Source organism: Salvelinus alpinus, chromosome 10 (assembly GCF_045679555.1).
Source record: "Salvelinus alpinus chromosome 10, SLU_Salpinus.1, whole genome shotgun sequence".
Lineage (NCBI taxonomy): Eukaryota > Metazoa > Chordata > Actinopteri > Salmoniformes > Salmonidae > Salvelinus > Salvelinus alpinus.
Window position 1 is genome coordinate 35,533,529 of NC_092095.1, and position 9,765 is coordinate 35,543,293.

The 9,765-nt window shown below is 39.7% G+C and overlaps 1 protein-coding gene across 4 annotated transcripts in view; it reads right to left on the reverse strand.

Annotated features, from left to right (window-relative positions):
- LOC139532002 (disks large-associated protein 1-like) overlaps nt 1-9,500 on the reverse strand; it is a 282,607-nt gene extending 273,107 nt beyond the window's left edge. For 3 of the 4 annotated variants that reach the window (XM_071329086.1, XM_071329088.1, XM_071329085.1), the window contains exon 1: nt 9,297-9,499. The gene's annotated coding sequence lies outside the window, so the exon portion shown is untranslated. Of the gene's footprint in view, nt 1-9,296 lie in introns of all 4 variants that reach the window. The other variant, XM_071329089.1, reaches the window with a different exon arrangement.
- Nucleotides 9,501-9,765: the final 265 nt, after the last annotated feature.

Here is a 9,765-nt window from a genome sequence, read left to right on the forward strand (position 1 = left end):
CTGTGTTGTGGGACCGGATGGGAGGGGAATGAGTCAGTGGTCTGGCAGATTGCCAGTTCTTGGTCTCGCGCTTTCCTCATTATATTGTCTTGCGTTCCATTACTTATAGAGACTGAAAAGAATTCTCCGGTTGGAACCTTATTGGATATAAATGATAACAACATCCTGAAGATTGATTCTCTACTTACTTTGACCAGTTTATTCGACCTGGAATATAACTTTTTGAAGGTTTCGTCCGACGTTTGCCTGCATCTGCGCGAGCGTTTGGACACGTGCTAGTATACTAGTAAAATTAGCTAATTGGACATAAGTAATGGACATTATCGAACAAAACAACAATTTATTGTGGAACTAGGATTCCTGGCACTGCATTCTGATGAAGATAATCAAAGGTAAGGGAATATTTATGATGTAATTTCGTATTTCTGTTGACTCCAACATGGCGGAGAAATGTTGTTACTATCTGAGCGCCGTCTCAGATTATTGCATGGTGTGCTTTTTACGTAAAGTTTTTTTTAAATCTGACACAGCGGTTGCATTGGGAATAAGTGTATCTTTAATTATATGTAAAACATGTATCTTTCATCAAAGTTTATGATGAGTATTTCTGTTATTTGATGTGGCTCTCTGTAATTACTCTGGATATTTTGGAGGCATTTCTGAACATGGCGCCAATGTAAACCGAGATTTGTGGATATAAATATGCAAATTATCGAACAAAACATAAATGTATTGTGTAACATGATGTCATATGAGTGTCATCTGATGAAGATGTTCAAAGGTTAGTGATAAATTGTATCTCTATTTCTGGTTTTTGTTACTACTATCTATTGCTGGGAAAATGGCTATGTTTTTCTGTGGCTATGTACTGAACTAACATAATTGTTTGGTGTGCTTTCCCCGTAAATCCATTTTGAAATCAGACATGTTGGCTGGATTCACAACATGTGTAGCTTTAATTTGATGTCTTTCATGTGTGATTTCATGAAAGATTGATTTTTATAGTAATATATTTGAATTTGGCGCGCTACATTTTTTCTGGATTTTGGCCAAGTGGGACGCTATCGTCCCACCTATCCTAGAGCGGTTTTAACTGCACATGCACCAACTTTTAACAGTCACTTTGGACTGAAATTGATTCGCTTGTTCTACTTTAATCAATAGCCTGCACAAATTAATCACATACATCAATATTTTATTGAAATCAATGGAACTAGGACAATAACCGTGGCGATATGTACCGTTTGCGTTCTTCCAACAGACAAACCTCAATAAATTTGGGTATAATACATATACCAGTCGATGGATGAGAATCTGTGGTAGCCATTTATCATTATATAAAATAATTCCCAGTGTCAAAATAGTTCAATATTTTAAATTAAGTAAATTAAGCACATTCACCTTTTTTTCAACAATGACATCTATTTCTTACTACTTCAACCATGGATAGAGTTAAAAAATGCTCCTACACACAATTTAACCGGAGCTTCGATAGGGACTGTGCAGCAGGCTGAACGTCTGACGTCCCTACCAGTAACCACTGCATAAGCTTTGAAAGCTTTGAAATGTTTCAACAATGCGAGCAACTTTTCCTCTAAAAATATTAGCTACAGTCTTGAATAATGCAACCAAACCATATTACACTCATGAATATTGCAACAATTCACAAACATTGGGAGATTTTCTCATTCGTACACATATTAAATGTAGCTTGCAAGACAATAACACACCTAGTAACATTAGCATATCAAACATGAAAGTTTAACCCTCTCATACGAATATAAAAGTGACGTTTCAGCGTATTAAAGTTACCTTTTAAGTTACCTTGGAATTAGGGTTGGCCGGGGGGACGCACAATGTCTCTGCTGTAACCAATAAGCTTGATCTTGATATTTAGCCACTTAGCAGCAAGTTAGCAAACTAAATGTATAGTTGGAGCCCTGAACTGGATATAATTTATTTGACACATCTTAGATTTCTTATAGTTATACTTGACCTGTAGTTCTAAGCAGTGCACCCCTGGTATTGAAAATCATACCTTCGGTATTTCAAAATACCCCGGTATATGGTATGAACGGTATACCGCCCAAGTGTACTTGGAACAAACTAGGCTTAATTTGATCAATTTATTGGATGTTATTATATGAGGTAAATGCAAAAATTGCACCATCATTTTTTTATACAGTTTTTCAATCACTTTGGTGAATTTTTCAGATGTCCAGTAAGTGGTATATTTCAAAACTGTACCAAAACTCTGAAACTGATAACACTTGTAATTCCCCCCATCTTATATTCAGAACCTTTGATTGTGCATTCATTGGGGCTTCAGACATCTTTCACCACTGAGTTATTCATGCAAAATTAAAGTTTTCCATGAAATTGAAGCACTGTATTCTTGACATAGATCACTCTGTTATTTCTACTACTATTATTTCTACAACTGTACATTGAAATTTAGTTACACTTGTTATACACACCATATATATATATATATATATATATATATATATATATATATATATATATATATATATATATATATATATATATATATATATACAGTGGGGAGAACAAGTATTTGATACACTGCCGATTTTGAAGGTTTTCCTACTTACAAAGCATGTAGAGGTCTGTAATATTTATCATAGGTACACTTCAACTGTGAGAGACGGAATCTAAAACAAAAATCCAGAAAATCACATTGTATGATTTTTAAGTAATTAATTTGCATTTTATTGCATGACATAAGTATTTGATACATCAGAAAAGCAGAACTTAATATTTGGTACAGAAACCTTTGTTTGCAATTACAGAGATCATACGTTTCCTGGAGTTCTTGACCAGGTTTGCACACACTGCAGCAGGGATTTTGTCCCACTCCTCCATACAGACCTTCTCCAGATCCTTCAGGTTTCAGGGCTGTCGCTGGGCAATACGGACTTTCAGCGCCCTCCAAAGATTTTCTATTGGGTTCAGGTCTGGAGACTGGCTAGGCCACTCCAGGACCTTGAGATGCTTCTTACGGAGCCACTCCTTAGTTTCCCTGGCTGTGTGTTTCGGGTCGTTGTCATGCTGGAAGACCCAGCCACGACCCATCTTCAATGCTCTTACTGAGGGAAGGAGGTTGTTGGCCAAGATCTCGCGATACATGGCCCCATCCATCCTCCCCTCAATACGGTGCAGTCGTCCTGTCCCCTTTGCAGAAAAGCATCCCCAAAGAATGATGTTTCCACCTCCATGCTTCACGGTTGGGATGGTGTTCTTGGGGTTGTACTCATCCTTCTTCTTCCTCCAAACACGTCGAGTGGAGTTTAGACCAAAAAGCTCAATTTTTGTCTCATCAGACCACATGACCTTCTCCCATTCTTCCTCTGGATCATCCAGATGGTCATTGGCAAACTTCAGACGGTCCTGGACATGCCCTGGCTTGAGCAGGGGGACCTTGCGTGCGCTGCAGTATTTTAATCCATGACGGCATAGTGTGTTACTAATGGTTTTCTTTGAGACTGTGGTCCCAGCTCTCTTCAGGTCATTGACCAGGTCCTGCCGTGTAGTTCTGGGCTGATCCCTCACCTTCCTCATGATCATTGATGCCCCACGAGGTGAGATCTTGCATGGAGCCCCAGACCGAGGATGATTGACCGTCATCTTGAACTTCTTCCATTTTCTAATAATTGCGCCAACAGTTGTTGCCTTCTCACCAAGCTGCTTGCCTATTGTCCTGTAGCCCATCCCAGCCTTGTGCAGGTCTACAATTTTACCCCTGATGTCCTTACACAGCTCTCTGGTCTTGGCCATTGTGGAGAGGTTGGAGTCTGTTTGATTGAGTGTGTGGACAGGTGTCTTTTATACAGGTAACGAGTTCAAACAGGTGCAGTTAATACAGGTAATGAGTGGAGAACAGGAGGGCTTCTTAAAGAAAAACTAACAGGTCTGTGAGAGCCGGAATTCTTACTGGTTGGAAGGTGATCAAATACTTATGTCATGCAATAAAATGCAAATTAATTACTTAAAAATCATACAATGTGATTTTCTGGATTTTTGTTTTAGATTCCGTCTCTCACAGTTGAAGTGTACCTATGATAAAAATTACAGACCTCTACATGCTTTGTAAGTTGGAAAACCTGCAAAATCGGCAGTGTATCAAATACTTGTTCGCCCCACTGTATATATATATACTAGCTTGAGAAACAGACGCCTCACAAGTCCTCAACTGGCAGTTTCATTAAATAGTAACTGCAAAACACCAGTCTCAATGTCAACAGTAAAGAAACGACTCCGGGATGCTGGCCTTCTAGGCAGAGGTCCTCTGTCCAGTGTCTGTGTTCTTTTGCCCATCTTAATCTTTTCTTTTTATTGGCCAGTCTGAGATACGGCTTTTTCTTTGCAACTCTGCCTAGAAGGCCAGCATTCCGGAGTCGCCTCTTCACTGTTGACACTGTTGACATTGAGACTGGTGTTTTGAGGGTACTATTTAATTAAGCTGCCAGTGATCAAAGGTTCAAACTAGACACTCTAATGTACTTGTCCTCTTGTTCAATTATGCACTGGGGCCTCCCACTCTTTCTATTTTGGTTAGAGACAGTTTGCACTGTGCTGTGAAGGGAGTAGTACACAGCGTTGTACGAGATTTTCAGTTTCTTGGCAATTTCTCGCATGGAATAGCCTTAATTTCTCAGAACAAGAAGAGACTGATGAGTTTCAGAAGAAAGTCGTTTGTTTCTGGCCATTTTGGGCCTGTAATCAAACCCACAAATGCTGATGCTCCAGATACTAAAATAGTCTAAAGAAGGCCAGTTTTATTGCTTCTTTAATCAGAACAACAGTTTTCAGCTGTGCATAATTGCAAGATGGTTTTCTAATGATCAATTAGCCTTTTAAAATGATAAACTTGAATTAAATAACACAACGTGCCATTGGAACACAGGAGTGATGGTTGCTGATAATGGGCCTCTGTACGCCTATGTAGATATTCCATAAAAAATTAGCCGTTTCCAGCTACAATAGTAATTTACAACATTAACAATGTCTACACTATATTTCTGATCAATTTGATGTTATTTGAATGGACAAAAAAATTGCTTTTTTTCAAATACAAGACAAATTCTAAGTGACCCCAAACGTTTGAACGGTAGTATATATATATATATTGATATACTAGATTCTTGACATTTCTCAGTCTAATATACACTACATGACCAACAGTATGTGGACACCTGCTGGTCGAACATCTCATTCCAAAATCATGGGCATTAATATGGAGTTGGTCCCCCTTTGCTGCTATAACAGCTTCCACTCTTCTGGGAAGGATTTCCACTTGATGATGGAACATTGCTGTGGGGACATGCTTCCATTCAGCCACAAGTGCATTAGTTAGGTCGGGCACTGATGTTGGGCGATTAGGTCTGGCTCGCAGTCAGCATTCAAATTCATCCCAAAGCTGTTCGATGGGGTTGAGGTCAGGGCTCTGTGCAGGCAATTCAAGTTCTTTCACACCGATCTCAACAAACCTTTTCTGTATGGACCTTGCTTTGTGCACTAAATTGGAAAGGGCCTTCCCCAAACTGTTGCCACAAAGTAGGAAGCACAGAATTGTCTACAATGTAATTTAATTCTGTAGCGTTAAGATTTCCCTTTACTGGAACTAAGGGGCCTAGCCGAACCCTGAAAAACAGCCCCAGACCATTATTCCTCCTTCACCAAACTTTACAGTTGGCACTATGCATTGGGGCAGGTAGCGTTCTCGTGGCATCTGCCAAATCCAGATTCGTCCATCGGACTGACAGATGGTAAAGCGTGATTCATCACTCCAGAGAACGTGTTTCCACTGCTCCGGAGTCCAATGGTGGCGAGCTATACACCACTCCAGCCGACACTTGGCATTCCACATGGTGATCTTACACCTTGCCCAAACCGGCTGCCATCGTGCGCTATCGTGCATAAATGTATTTTGCCCCCCCACACCAAACGCAATCACGACACGCAGGTTAAAATATCAAAACAAACTCTGAACCAATGACATTAATTTGGGGACAGGTCGAAAAGCATTAAACATGTATGGTATTTTAGCTAGTTAGCTTGCACTTGCTAGCTAATGTTAATTTGTCCTGTTTAGCTAGCTTGCTGTTGCTAGCTAATTTGTCCTGGGATATAAACATTGAGTTATTATTTTACCTGAAATGGACAAGGATCTCTACTCCGACAATTAATCCACATATAAAACGGCCAACCGAATCGTTTCTAGTCATCTCTCCTCCTTCCAGGCTTTTTCATTGTTTAAATTATATGGTGATCGCATCTAAACTTTCATTGTATTACCACGACTACCGGCAAAACAGTTTTCGTCTTTCTATCACCCACGTGGGTATAACCAATGAGGAGATGGCACGTGGGTACCTGCTTCTATAAACCAATGAGGAGATGGCACGTGGATACCTGCTTCTATAAACCAATGAGGAGATGGGAGAGGCAGGACTTGCAGCGCGATCTGCGTCAGAAATAGGAACGACATCTATTTTAGCCCTTGGTGTCGCAGACGCTGTTTGGCGCGCGCAAGCAGTGTGGGTGCAATAATTGAATTACATGGGTTTCTAAATTTATTTTGCGACGCTCGCACACGCGACGTGTCCGGTCTGGTCAGCATGTTAGGCTTGTGTGTGGCTGCTCGGCCATGGAAACCCATTTCATGAAGCTACCGACAAACAGTTATTGTGCTGACATTGCTTCCAGAAGCAGTTTAGAACTTGGCAGTGAGTGTTGCAACCGAGGACAGACTATTTTTACTCGCTTCAGCACTCGGCAGTTCCATTCTGTGAGCTTGTGTGGCCTAACACTTTGCGGCTGAGCCGTTGTTGCGCCTAGACTTTTCTAATTCACAATAACAGCACCTACAGTTGACCGGGTCAGCTCTAGCAGGGCAGAAATTTGACATGAGCATTTCGCTGCACCCGCTATAACATCTGCTAAACTGTGTACGTGACCAATAAACGTTCAGAACGTTTTGTTTAGTCACCAATACATCAGATAATGATATGCACACCATTTAGTCAATTTAACTACCATTTAATCCAATCACAAAAAATACAACAAACATTTCTAAACTGTTTTTTTTTAAGTGCTCAATAGAAAGAAGAGTAGGTGGTAAATATAATTTTACATACAGCATTTGTTTTATAATTTGACAAGCATATTTGTATCCAATTGCAGATTGTTATACAGTACATACCTGTATGTAGGACAAATCATTAGAAATAGGGGTATTTTAAAGCCATTGGCTACTGTAAAGACTTGTATGCCATTTGTGCCCAACGAAACATTGCACAAGATCACCTTTTCTATGTGACTTGTCAACTGATACAGTATCGCCTGTCTACCTGCATTGAAATTCATCAGCTGACAGTGTATCAATGGAATTCAGATAATGAGTGGAATATATTGTTATATACAACCCAGGTATTTCAGCAGTGCATTGTACACTACACTATAATTCCAAATGGTGGCACATAGAGTGACTGTTTCCACTTTGTCCTATTGAAGCACACTGGCTGATGGAGAATGATGATGTAGTATTTACAGCCACATCCATACAGTATATGATTTTGTTTTACCTTCCAACATAGATTGATGTCAAAATGACAGATTTACGTAGAATTGTATAGAAAATATAGAATTGTACAGTGTTCAGTAGTTATCAACCTGTATACGTTAACGAGTTATTCGTTTTGAGCAGTTTGATTAAGTGATGGTTAATTGGTTTGTTAACAAATGACAAGAAAATCATGTCAAAAGTAAAATGGGTATTGCATTTTGAAAAGCAGATGCTTAGATTGAATATACTGACATTTTGATGATCTGTTTAGATTTTTGTGCTTAAGAGTTGTGAAAAGGCACTACATATTGCACCAAAGTGATAAAAAAAACGAATAAAAATGAATTTCCCTGTTGAGGTTATCTAGCTTCTTGCTGCATGCTTATTGCTTGGATGGGGGCCAATGGCAGCCAAGGGGGGTAAACACAGTTGAGCTTCCCTTTTTTAAAGCTACTGCTACAATTTCGGAATCTAACAGGCTGTTACTGCAATTTCAGGTGAAAACTCAATAAAACAATTCTAGAATGTAATGAAAATGTCTATATATTTCAGCCGTTTCAAAAACATTGCTCTGCTATTTAGCTATTCGTATATTTGCTGCATGTATGAATGTTTAAACTCAATGAGACAATTCTGTTTACACTGCCCTGCTTAAAGGGGGCAACTGTCAGACCAGTGTGTGAGCTAGCGCTCGAGATGTGAGAGTTTACATTACAGTAATGTCTCTCGAGAATCGATACCTCTCGAGAATTTCTCGAAATTCTCCTTAATTCTTGTAAATGAGAATAGCCCCTTTAATATCAGTTGGTGCATGCGTGCCCCCTACAATCCATCAGTTTAATATCAGTTGGTGCGTGCGTGCCCCCTACAATCCATCAGTCGAAAGTCTATATTTGACCGCCACTTGCTCAATTTAGGAAATTAAATGAAGCAACATCACATAGCTAACCGACAATAAAGACGATACATAGGCGATGTTATTTTGACCAGCAATCAATTTCAGATGTCGAATAGAGTACACTGAAGCCCAATGTGTATCCCAATATCATTGGTTGTTTTTCTTCACCGCAAGTGTCCCATTTCCTCCCAAGTCGGAACCAGTATGTTAAATGTAGGCTGCTTCGTTAAAATGCGTCTCTTTGCGAAAGGACCCACATGTTTGTTTATTTCACCGTCCTATAACGATGCGCTCGCTCACTCATACATCGGATCGTGGTGCGTCGGGGATCCCTCGGACGGACTCTATCACTTGATAGGCTAATATATGTCACTCAATAAGCAAGCAGTACAACGGAATGGTAAGCTTGACAGTTACTTGAACAGGGTTGATTCACTTATAGGTGTTAAAATATGGACTGGACATCAACAAAGCGGCATGTCATGGGCTATAACTGTAAAAAGCAAACCATCAATGGCAAGCGATATTTGCTTACCCCCCTTAGTTTCAGTGTTACTATTAGCAAAGAAAAAATTGCCAATTCCTTCATATGTATAAACCAAAGAAAATGTCCCATTACATTATCTGATGAAATGTGTTTAATTTATATTCAACACAAAGTAAAGTAGCCCAGCAGTATTATAAATTAGACGCCAGCTGTCAATAGTATCATAGTCATTGCATACATTGTAGTAAATGAAAAATGTAACTATTCCAATATTTTACAATGAAACAAACCGAACTCAGATTATGTCTAATTTGTGCATTTACCTTAAAGTGCGTTGATAGAAAACAGCAAGCACTTCCTGGTTATAATCCTAAACAATTCGCCACCTTTGAATATTAGCTTTATCTTCTGCTAATGAAATCTCGAGTGGAGACAGGAGGTCCACTGTTTGTTTGTCAAGTCCCAGTCTGTAGGCTACTGGCTAACTGTACCTGACCGTCTGTGAGCCGCTGCAGCATCACAGATCGCATGGAACTGCGTTTGGGCTGAGCACGGCATTGGGGAAAAACTGGACTGGAGTTCAGCACCTCGGGACCGAACCAGCTGCCTAATGTATGTACCAGGCAATTGATTTGCACTGTCATTGCATCCCCACTATAAGTACTGATAAAATAAAACTGGTTTCAACTTTCCCAGATGTGCAATCTTGATGCCAGCCTCGCAGTTTTCATTAATTCATGTTCCCACTTAATGAACATACAGTATCTGTCAAAAGTTTAGACACACCTACTC